Source organism: Peromyscus leucopus, chromosome 9 (assembly GCF_004664715.2).
Source record: "Peromyscus leucopus breed LL Stock chromosome 9, UCI_PerLeu_2.1, whole genome shotgun sequence".
Classification (NCBI taxonomy): Eukaryota; Metazoa; Chordata; class Mammalia; order Rodentia; family Cricetidae; genus Peromyscus; species Peromyscus leucopus.
The window spans coordinates 51417201-51429076 of record NC_051070.1 but is presented as its reverse complement, the minus strand read 5'-3'; the positions used below and the strand labels follow the sequence as shown (position 1 = coordinate 51429076).

General features: G+C 43.3%; 1 long non-coding RNA gene across 1 annotated transcript; it reads left to right on the top strand.

Annotated features, from left to right (window-relative positions):
- The first annotated feature begins 3444 nt into the window (after positions 1-3444).
- Positions 3445-4332, top strand: LOC119088574. Its single transcript, XR_005092244.1, has 2 exons — positions 3445-3685; positions 4024-4332. It is a non-coding gene; the product is annotated as an uncharacterized LOC119088574 (long non-coding RNA).
- Positions 4333-11876: the final 7544 nt, after the last annotated feature.

Genomic DNA, 11876 nt, shown 5'->3' with positions numbered 1-11876 from the left:
AGCCTCTTTATATCTGGGCCACCTGCTAGAGGGTGCTAATGGGAATGCTTTTCTCCCTTCACTTAGAACCTTCTAGAAATGCATTCACAGAGCCATCCAGATGCTTGCGTCTTAGTTACTTCCAGATCCCACCATGTTGACAATCAAGATTACCCACCACAGGGTTGAAGGATGATTTGACCCTGTGCAGCTGGACAGGACAGGTACAGTGACTTCTGACTAGACATAGATGAAGGACTTAGGACCATTCAACTGGCTACAAAGTCCAGGAAGACCCTGGTACTTGTCTCTTTTGGGAGTTAGCTTCTTCAGGTGAGGTGGTACCTTGTACTTCTAGCCAATGAAAAGTGAGTCTTTACTACTTCAAGGTCAGACAAGAAAATGTTCTTGAAGATTTTCAGTGTTTCTCAACATCTTCCCCGGAAACCTAGAGGACTCCAAGGTGGTGCAACAGAAGCACGGTGGAGTTCTAGTTAGGCTGGGTCTGCGTTATAATTCAGAATCGTTAAATCCTCATGTATCTGTGGCAAGGGTGATAAAAACATTTCTGTTGTGTGAGCAACTAAAAAAATGTGTGGATACATATTCCTGCTGAAAAGTCTAGGCTCTCTTGATAGCTACAATGAGCCTCGCAGCCACAAGGAAAGCTTTTCAATAGACACAAATGTGGGGCCTTGACTTCAGTCAGGAAGTTTTTCGCTTATTCCCTAGTTCTTTAATCAGTCATTCATTCTCTGATTCAGGGACGCCCAAGTATGCTGAGAATCTACTATCTGCAATAGGACCAGATATACATATGTGAATAGAAAGTACAATGACCAGGAAGAGAAGGCCTGTGTGAAGGGAAGGGGATACAGAGAAGTGGGTGTTGTGAAAACCACCAAAGATGGCGCTCAGCAAAATTAAACATCAACAAAGTTTTCTGTAGGGTGGCATAGGAGTAGCAATGATAACAAAGAGCCCAGAGAAGTAAGATCGTCCCCTTTTCTTACATGGTAATTGTTAAGGGAGACATGGGTCACTTGGTTACAAGTAACAAACTCCAGGCCACCCCTTCCCAGCAGGCTTTTTGAAGTGGCCATATGCTTGGCATCCTAAATGCCACACCTCAGAAATTGCTGGCAGCCTCTTGCTTCCTCAGCAGTGGTTCTTTGGCAAAGGTCTGGGCAGGAGAAAGCTTCAAGGAAAATCTCTGGAAGCGATCAGACATGTTGTCTCCTGGTGTGGTGTCCTGCTCATTAACTTACTGTGGAGACTCATTAATCCAGTGTAAGAATGTAATTAAAAATAATCTCCTTTTCTTGGAGAAGTGGAGAGGGAAGGAGGTGCAGAGTGGAGCAGAATTAGCTTGGCCGATTACCGCGGTGAGAACAAGGTGATAACAGTTCACCTTTCTCTTTACTGGGGATGCTGCTTTGTGGGGAACAATTTTCCTTTGCATGTGTCTGTGGCTTCCTAGCTTCTCAACTGGTCGATTTCACCTCATTGCTTCCCTATGAAGCTGGTGGGGAAGCCATTGCAAGCTCCCACTAGACAGTGTTGAAATTCATGGTCCAGAACTGTGTGAGATACACCTGTCTTAGTGACTTCCCTTGCTTCTGTGACAAATCGGTGGCAGAACAATTTAAGGGAAGACAGGTATGTTTGGGATGGGCTATGCTTCATCATACCAAGTAGCCAGAATGTGAAGTAGCTGATAACATGGAGTCATCAGTTAAGAAGAGAGGCCCCAACCAGAGCAAGGACCTGCTTGTAGACTTCAATGTCTGTCTCCATCTTCAGTGATTTACTTCCTCCAGCTTGGTTCTACTTCCTAAATGTTCTACAACCTTCCAAATTAGCAGCATCAAGTGGGTCTCAGTGTGGAAATGTACGAGCCCATGAGAACACATTTCACATGCAGATTGTACCTCTGAGAAATAACAACTCAGAGCTCCAAAAGTGCCAGTCTAGAGCCCATTCTATTTCACCAAGCTGGGTCAGTTATGACCCACTCGACCTGAAGGGTGGACATATGAAACCCCAGCCCCTGCTCTGTGGTGGGCACATGCAGAAGCAGTATTATGAACAAATATTCATGGATAAACATGGACTTTAGAACTGAGGAGTTTTGCTTTGAATCCTGTTTCTGCTATTAGCCAGTCAAGTCACCTGGGACAATCAATAAAGATGTATGGGACTCAGCTGAACTGCTCATTGGTAAAATAGACTTAGAATATTCTTATTCATTCAATAAATATTGATGAGAGAGAGACAGACAGTTTTAGATGCTAGGGATGTATCAATGAATATAACTTCGCTACCCTTACAGATTTTATTTGACAGTGGATCAGTGATGAAGATGAGCACTGGCTATTATAAAGATGTCTTTAAAGACAAAATCAGATAACTTAGCACCCAGTAGATGCTAAGAAAAAATTCAACTCTTTGAGTGGTAACAGCTCCACTCCCAAGGCTGTTCCTGAAACAAGCTATAAACCAGGGAAGCTAATGACTTTCTATATTACCTATTTCTTCCCTCATGGACTAGTCTTCTTCTCATCCTATGCCCAGTTCTTGTAAGGACTCATACCCTTCCAAAGAAGACCAGGGCTTAAGGATAATGTCAAACCACTCCTGCGGACCTTAGATGTTATCAGGGACTCTCCCAATGAAACTTGAAAACCTTGATGGAACTGTGGATTTTCAGTAGAGGTGGAAGGATCTTGAGAACTAGTTTAGATCTTTCATTTCCTATATCTGTCCATCACATCATAAAAGTGGCATCTGGTACTTCAAGGGAGTTGCTTCGATACAACCCATCAGAATCATAAGCAGGAGTGTAGGACGTGAGGAAAGCCAGATTTTCCAAACTGAGACTCTGGAAGACCTAGCTGCATCATGGGAGTCTTTCATGGGACAGGATTGATAGGACTAGAAGCCTTCCTCCCCCCCACAAGATGGCCCCACTTCCAACTTTAATTCTACTTGAATCTACTCAAAAGTAGCAGGGCTAGTTTAGCAGAATAGAGCCCTAAAAGATTGCTGTTTAGCACAGTCCCTCTAATTTCCCAATCAGGTTTAGGATCCACCAAGATGGATTTTGACATTCTACCCAACCTTGGAGAGAGGTAAAGCCACAAAGACATATGGTAAGCCACAGAAAGATCCCTGTGTCCAATGTGTCCCTGACATCCAGCTTCACTGTCAAACCCTTCCCCAAAGCTCAAAGATAGTCTCTCATGGCGGCAAGATGACGCCATCAGTGAACAGAACCCTGTAGTACAGGCAAGTACAGACTATACTACAGCCAACTCTGGGAGAGGATACCAAGTGCCAGTGACTTTGACTGTCCCCCAATAATACAGAAGACAAGAGTTGTCTTCCTGCAGAATGATGCCAGGGAAAAAGCAAAAAGAGAGAAATCACCAGGTATCCCAGAGATAAAGGCCCCTCACTCAGCACTCGGATCCTAACAAAGGTTACTTCCCTTCTCTACAAAGGACAACAACCCCCTCAGATTTGCCCCGCACAGCATACTTCTATAAAGTTCACCGATATCTCCAGATACTTCAGGAGACTCCAGATGACTCATCAATGAAGCAGACAGACCCCTCCCCCCTTGAAGATATCCACTCCATCAGAAGGCAAGAGAAATTTCGGGGGAACAGTGAGAGACCAAGGAGAGCTCTCCCTTGGCTACAAGGTATCTGACATTTGGGGAAGAAGATTCAACTTCTTTGAGGCTTAGAGGCTTTCCTTGCAAAGGGAAAATGACCAGTATTTCTGATTATAATTGGATACTCACCTGCCTGATCCAGTCATGGAAGATCATACTGGATGGTCATAACAATTTTAGGTGGAATATGTTATTCCTCTCTTTGTGTGTGTCTCTCTCCATCTCTCTCTCCCCTCACCTCTCCCCTCCCCTCCCTTCTCCTCTATCTCTGTTATGTATAGGGGCATGTTTTTGTATATGTGGAGGTCTGAAGTGAACTTTGGATGTGTTCCTTGGTCACTTTCCACTTTCTGTTTTTAAAACAGCATCTCTGATTGAATCTGGAGCTTGCCCACTTGGCTAGAGTGGCTAAGAAGCTTTTGGGACCTGCCTGTCACTGATGCTGTCCTCCACCCCAACACTGAATTTACAAACATGTTCAGGTTTTACATTGGTGCTGGGGATCCAAACTCCGTACTGAAACTGATGCAACACATGCTTTACTCACTTGCTCCCCAGCCCTATTCCTGCTATTCTTACTGACATTTTACACAAGAGCAAAATGAGGCTTCAAGGGATGAGGTAGCAGCCCAAGGTTGCTTATTATGAGCAAAATAAAAGACACCTGCTTCCAATATACTGTCTCGCAGAAACTATACAATATTTCCAGCAAGTAAGCCATTGTATATTCTGAAAGATGTAAAAATAAAAACAACTCTGCTGAAATACAGTGGCTATGATTTCCCTTCAACAAGGGAAGAAGGTTGAGCTAAGAAATCAAAACAACTTGACACCCTACTATGTGCCTGGCAATACTTCTCTTTGTTCTGCCATTGAACCATGATCATCTCAGCCATTGCATACAGTGGGTGTTCAAGTTGTGTGCTATGTGTACCTGTGTGAGCGTAGCACTTGCATATGCACTTGTACATGTGTGCACATGTGGGTGGAAGCCAGAGGTTGGAGTCAGGTATCTTACTCAGCAGTTGTCCATCCTTAATTTTTGAGATAGCATCTCTCACTGAACCTGGGGTCCACACAGGTTGGACAGTGATCTCGGAGGATCCTCGTGGCTCCTCACCAGCTTTTTACCCAAACACTGAGGATCTGAACTCAGGTCTTTCTGCTTGTGCAGTGAGCTCTTTACTACCTGAGACCTCTCTGTAGTGCCAAGTGTTCCGTTTTCTAGTTGGCATCCAGGATCTGAATTAACCCTGAGCCCACAGATAAAAAGAGACAATGCAGAAGTGTAAACCTAGGCCTAAGGGTCCCCAACCAAGACCCTCACGCTATGTTGGTCAGCTCCTGTCATTAATTCCAGAAGAATGCTTTGCATTTTCCTAAAAGCCAACACAACTCAGTGAGCCTTCCTGGGCTCACTGCAGGAGCTGAGGCTGAATTGTGCCCTGATCTCTCTTCTCTCTCTCTCTCTCTCTCTCTCTCTCTCTCTCTCTCTCTCTCTCTCTCTCTTCTCTCTCTCTGTGTGTGTGTGTGTGTGTGTGTGTGTGTGTGTAGGGTGTGAGGGTACAGCAATTTTTCCTACCAAATCTCTCCTTCAGTAAGAAATGTGTCCATAAACTACAAATGACTGTTTGGCTAAAGGCACTGTGTGTTTGAAGGCACTACTAGCAAACAGCTTAATTGCAGCAGACAGGTCTTGCCATCCCTTCAAATAGATAAATAGCTGTCACAGAAGGCATTAATTGCAATGGCTTAAATATCTGTGGTTTATTTACAGTCACAGGAACTGCAACTGTTTGAGCATCCAATGGAAAGGACTGGCTGAATCCTTTCCCAGCCTCCTTTTCCACACCTCCCAAGCAACCCTGACTAGTCCCTCCAGCCTACCTACCTCCCCCTAGCTTCTTTTGGGAGCTGTGCCAGATCAGCGTTTTTTATTTTATGTTGCCTGATTTATCTGTTCTGCAGAGCTTTCATTTCGACTTGGAGAATGTTCAAAGTAAAGCTCACCCTGTTACAGACTTAATTGGACCATATTTCAGTCCCAGTGTATCTGTTCAGAGTGGCTTCCTTATCCTGGGTCCATAAACTTTTATTAAGTTATATATCAGCAAATATACATATATATCTCACTAACGTGTTTGGGATCTTTTCCTTCCTTTCTTTCTTTTATTTTTTCTCCTTTTCTTTATATTGTTTTTATTTTCACCGTAGAAGAGACATGCCTTATGGACCCAAGGGATAGGGACTAGAAGATATGCATTTCCATATCTTTGTTTAAACCGGGAAGGACTGGACCACATTAACCTCAATTTAGCACAGCCAATAGATGTCAGAGTTGGGATTCTTCTAATTCCAATTCAGCTTATTGGGTGTGTTTGAGATGCTAATTCTCAATGTGTACTCAGCCCCTAAAAGAAGTCTGCCTTTCAATTGCACTGCTCCTGGAGGGAAGGGAGAGAGATAAGGGATGATTTTGTAAAAGAACACAGGTTTGCAGGTGAATGGCATAACTGCTTCCTCCATCCTGCTTGGTAATTTGAAATATCATTTCATATTAATATGTAATGGTACCATGCCACACAAGAAGAAAGCGTTGCTGTTTCCCATGGCCCTGATTTCTGAGTGTGATAGTCTGGATGGAGGGCTCTAATTGGTGGACCTGAGTCTGATGTCACAATTTTTTTTTTTAATTCGCTAAAATAAAACTTCCCTCTCGAGTTATCCTGTATCTACTCATTTCCCTGGACAGATGCTGTGCAGAACCAAAGTAGCAGAGGGTCATAGAGGAAGGCTTTCCCAAGGGTGGTTGTGGCGAACCATCGACTACTGGAAATGAGAATAGAGGCAGAAGTGATGTTTAGTGGGTTGGCTAGGGGAGGGAAGAGCCACACTTTCCATTGTACAGTGAAACCCACTTAGTTTAATTCTAGGATAGTGTCCATTGAATTTTAAAGGTTCATCAAAATTCTCAAAGCCAAGTGCAACCCATTTTAGCAGTGCCCCAACCTGCATATATCCATATATCAACTAGCTAATTGGATCTGCTGCTCAACTTCAGGCCCTGGGAGAGCATTTTCCTAACAGAAGTTGGGCTTGTCCTGTGGCTTTCCCTGCCACATGGGTATTGATCATCTTTTCTTGACTCATTCTCTTCTCTTTTACTTGGGGGAAAGTAACACCTTTACACACACCACCACCACCATTACCACACCAGTACCTGGAGGATTTACATGATATTCTCTGAAGGAATAATTTCTGAAGAAATCAGCCCCATTCAAAAGGGACATCCATCTAGTCATCCTCCCTAATTTTATCTTAGGGACCTTTATTTAAAGTTTGTAGTGGAAAAAGAACTGACCAGATCTAGGACTGTCTTCCTTCCCCACTGTAAGTCCTGAGACTTTAAACAACATTTTTCCACCCACCCCAAGTTTATGTGAAATGGGTACAATTTCCTGCCCTACGAGATAACATGAGGTTAACAGGTAGTGTATGCAAATCTATTCACCTCAGAGCCTGGCTCATGGAAGCACTAATCCTAATAATAACACTTTATTAGTAGTATCACTATTACATTCTTATTATCATTATTTTGTTATTACCATTACTGTACCATACTATTAATTTTACTATTGTTATTGTTATTTTGTTATTACATATTATTATACCATATTAATAATTTTACTATTGTTGCTGCTGCTTTACATGTGGCACAACTAATTCAAGGGCTTAATTCACCAATGGCTATTTTTGAAGTTGATTTATTGAAAAATATAGAAACTGTGGATATGCCCAGATCACTTTGTAAGGTATTAGAGGCAGAAGATGAGGACAGAGCTCTGTCTTCTCAGGAAATTTCTCTATATATGAGGGGAGCTGGGAATTGGTTAGACAAAGGAGCACCTTCATCAGTAAACAGCAACATACAACAGTGCTCTAAGCCAAATGTATATGGACTGTTGGGAGGCACAAAGTGGACTGTCTGACTGGCAAAAGGAGGCACGCATTTGGGCAGGCATTTGAACAGCTGTGGTATTACAGATGGATTAGTGGACAAAATTGCACACTGCTATCAGGTATGAAAGAAGGAGAGAGCATTTGGAACAAAAGGAGTGATGCATACAATATTCTAGACAGGTGTGTGTGTGTTAAAGACAAGCTAGTTCACTGTGATAGGAATATAAGGTGTGGAGGTATAAGTGGCTGAGATGTGAAATTGAAAATGATCTATATTAGTTATTAATTCCTCCATAATAAATCACCCCAAAATTTAGCTTCTAAGATAAAATTGTTATCACTTCAAGCTTCTGTAGTCAGGAGAACTGGTCTACCACGGCTGATGCCTCGGTTTTCTGCCTTTGTGTCTTACAAAGCTGCTGTGATGGCATCAGCCAGGGCTGTGTCGTTGCCAGGATCCACTGGTGAGTCATCTGCTCTGGGGCTCAGCTGTGTGACTGTAGGCAGGGTTCTCTTTCTCACTAAGCATTAGTTTGCCTCTTCCTCAGTTCCATGCCACATAAACCTCAACACAGGCCAGTTTATAAGACAGCACCTGTCTCTATTAGAGGGAGCAGATGAGAAAGAAAGAAAAGAAACACCAGCAGTATGGAGGCCAAAGCTCTTTTCACATCACACATGTAATCTTCCATCATTTTTGCTCTGTTCTGTGTATTCAAAGACTATTACTGGGCCATCTTTGTAGTCAAAGGGAGAAGACTACATAGAATGTGAATACCAGGAGGCAAAGAACCCTGGGAACACCTCAGCAGTCTGCTTGTCATGAGTAGGCAAAGACTCTGGAAGCATCTGAATGTATGCCTAAGGAACCTGTACTTTATGAGTAGTGAAAATCACTATAACTGTGTGAGGGGTGAAGATAATTGGTGGGATTAGACTAGCCTATTCTAGTTACTAGGGAAACTGACGTCCCCCTTAGGGCTCTCAGTCTCAATAATGAAATAATTTAAGAATGGAATCAGGAATTTTGAGGAATGCTGAGGAAACAGGAAGCTTGAGGAATTTTGTGAGAGTTAAAAAAAAAAAATCCCCAAACAAGTGAGCTGTAAATCTTGGCAGCTGCCTGGAGGAGGAAGACCAGTGAAGATGGGAAGGAGAAAGCCATGCCGTTTGAGTTAGGCATGAGGTCAGCCATATGGCAGACAAGTGACTGTGTGGCAAGAATGCAGGGGGGGGAGTTTCAGAAGATTAAGGAATCCCAAAGTATTAGAGAAAGCATGATGAGAACAGAAAAAAATGAAAAAAAGTCAAGTTTTGCCATTCTGAGTAATTCAGAAAAGTGGGCAGACTTACAATGTGCTAGGGGATGTTAATGCTGGGAAGGAAGAGTACATTATTTCATGAAGGGAATTATTCCTCCTATGTGTGGTGGTATTGTGTTCCCAAAAATATTGTGTACCTTAATAAACTTATCTGGGGTCAGAGAACAGAGAAGCCACTAGTTAGGCAGTGATAGCACACGCCTTTAATCCTAGCATTTCAGGGGTAGAAATCCATCTGGGATCTCTGTGAGTTCAAGGCCACATTGGAAATAGCCAAGCATGGTGACACACGCCTTTAATCCCAGAAAGCCAGCCTTTAATCCCAGAGAGTGGTGGTAGAAAGCAGAAAGATATATAAGGCATGAGGACCAGAAACTAGAAGCATTTGGCTGGTTAAGCATTTGGCTAGTTAAGCATTTGGCTGGTTAAGCTTCAGGCTTTTGAGCAGCAGTTCAGCTGAGAGCCATTGGGATGAGGACACAGAAGCTTCCAGTCTGAGGAAACAGGACCAGCTGAGGAACTGGTGAGGTGAGATAGCTGTGGCTTGTTCTGTCTCTCTGATCTACCAGCATTGACCCCAATAACTCACCTCAGGTTTGATTTTATTAATAAGAACTTTGAAGATTCATGCTACACCTATGTCTTTAGTGTGGTTTAAAGTGAACCCACCTTCCTGATGGATGGTCTGTTGGCCAGGTGATTGATAGGTCCAGCTGCATTTACTCTTCTGTTTTGTGCCTTGGAATGTTAGGTCTTTACCTATGCCTGATCAAGGCTAGAGTAAGACTGATGCAAGCCGGAGGAAGGATCCTGTGGGAGAGACTGGGATAAACAAGGCTAGCTTAGGACCCACAGTACTACTGAGATGCTCAGGGTCCCTTCTGTTCCTACTCCTTACCTGTATCCTGTATTCAAGTGCTGTTCTTCAAACCATACACATCTTTGCCTCTGCCAGCCAAAGTCCATTCTATAGAGATGCAGCTGAGTTATCTCCCACAGTGCTGTCCTCACTCTCCGGCTGAGTTGCCATTCCACACTGTGGTCATTGCCCAGAGTGACTGTAATCAATTATCACAAATTCAGTGGCTTGGATGACAGAAATGTATTCTCTTGTAATTCTATGGGACAGAAGTCTGAAATCAAAGTGTCAGTAAGACTAGGCTCCCTTCCAAGAGGAGAACCATTCCTCCCTCCTTCAGCTCCGTAGGGCTCCAAACACTCTTTGGCCCAAGGCTGCATCAATACAGTGTTTATCTCTGTCTTCTCATGGAGGTCTTTCCAGTGTCTCTTGTAAGGACATTTGTCATTAAATCAGCCAGGACAATCCAGGATGCCCTCATCTTTGGAGCCTTAATTTAAATAAATGTACAATGGAATTTAGTTTTGTTTAAGACATTTGGTTATGATATTAAATGCATAACATTCACAGGTTCTGGGACAGGATGGGAACATGTTTTTTTAATCCTCTAGACATCCTCTGCACTTCCTTGTGCTTCTGTGCTTATCTCCAATACAGCAAGTGAAATAAACACCTATTTATTTCCGCTCCAAGGGCAGCATGCATTTTCTGCAGGAACAATGTCTCCTGAGGAGGGAAGGACTGATTGGAGAGAGAGAGAACAGAAAGCACCTTTTGCGGTTAAAAAATGTAAGCAAATACAGAGGATGCCCAAGGTCTGCACACGCTACAGTGGGGAGACGATTAATGCTACAAAGTTAAGATGGTTCTAGCATTAGAGCATGAAAACAGAGAAGAAGTAAAGGTGAAGAAACACTGGACTGGGAAGCTGTTCCTCAAAAGGAGAAACCATGTCATATTCACCCCTGTATGTTTTACACACACACACACCACCACCACCACCACCAACAACAACAACACCAGCACAGGGCTCAATACAGTATTTATAACCCAGAAAAAATTGTTAACAACAGATATGCCTTCTTCTTGCCTCTATGTTTCATTTGAAGGGGACCTGAATGGCTTGTCACACAATAGAGCCTGTCACACAAGTCAAGCCTGGCCTCAGTCTCCAGTTAATCTTCCCACATCTGTCTCTGCCCCTTACCCATGTGATACAGCATTTTGAATTATGTACTTTAATAGGTGTCTATTTTACAGCCTAAAGTCACAACGTCTAACGATTTGAAATATCACTACCGCAGCCGTTGCTCCCTTCGGAACTCTACATATTTAAACAGAATTTCAGTTACCAGAAAAACTCATCTTTAGAGAGCAAAAGGGAAGGGTGGGGTGGGAAATCCACTGATTTAATGTTTTATCAAGAGGAAGGGAGTGTGGAGAGAGCTTGCTCAACATCAAACGGTCTTGAGTGCGGAGAATTTAGTGAGGCACAGAGCGGTGTAAATTGGAAGATTTAAAAGCCTGAAGTTTAAACATCACTTTTGTTTTCCCAGGCCCTAGATATTAATAAGACTATTGTGCAAATTATAAGTCTTTCCTTTGTAAGAGATGGGGAAATCAAACATTTGCATAAACTAACAGAGATTGCATTCTCTAAGGTGAACATTTCCAAGCCTTCCTCAATGCAGCTCTCCAGGTGGAGTGAACGGTGTTGCCTCGCACTGGATGCTTGTCACTACTCTGCAGGGCCTGAGGCTCCTGCCCTCCTCTTCCGGCATCTGCTTCCCTTGGTTCATCTGCAGGTCACTGAGTGGTCCAGTCCCTGCCCTCACCCCAGGTTTCCAATAATGCAATCCCTCTCTAACTTGCTGACATCATTTCAGCCTCTTTATCCTCCAATCCTTTATCTGAAATTCTTTCCCTCTACTTGTTCATAAACTATCCTTTTCATTAAGACATCTCTCTGTTCAGGAACCTGCAGTGGCTCCCTAGTGCTCGTCAGATAGAGACTGGGACCTCCGTCCAGCTCTCAGCACCTGCGCTCTTCCTGGGACATGTCTCCTGTCCACAGCTC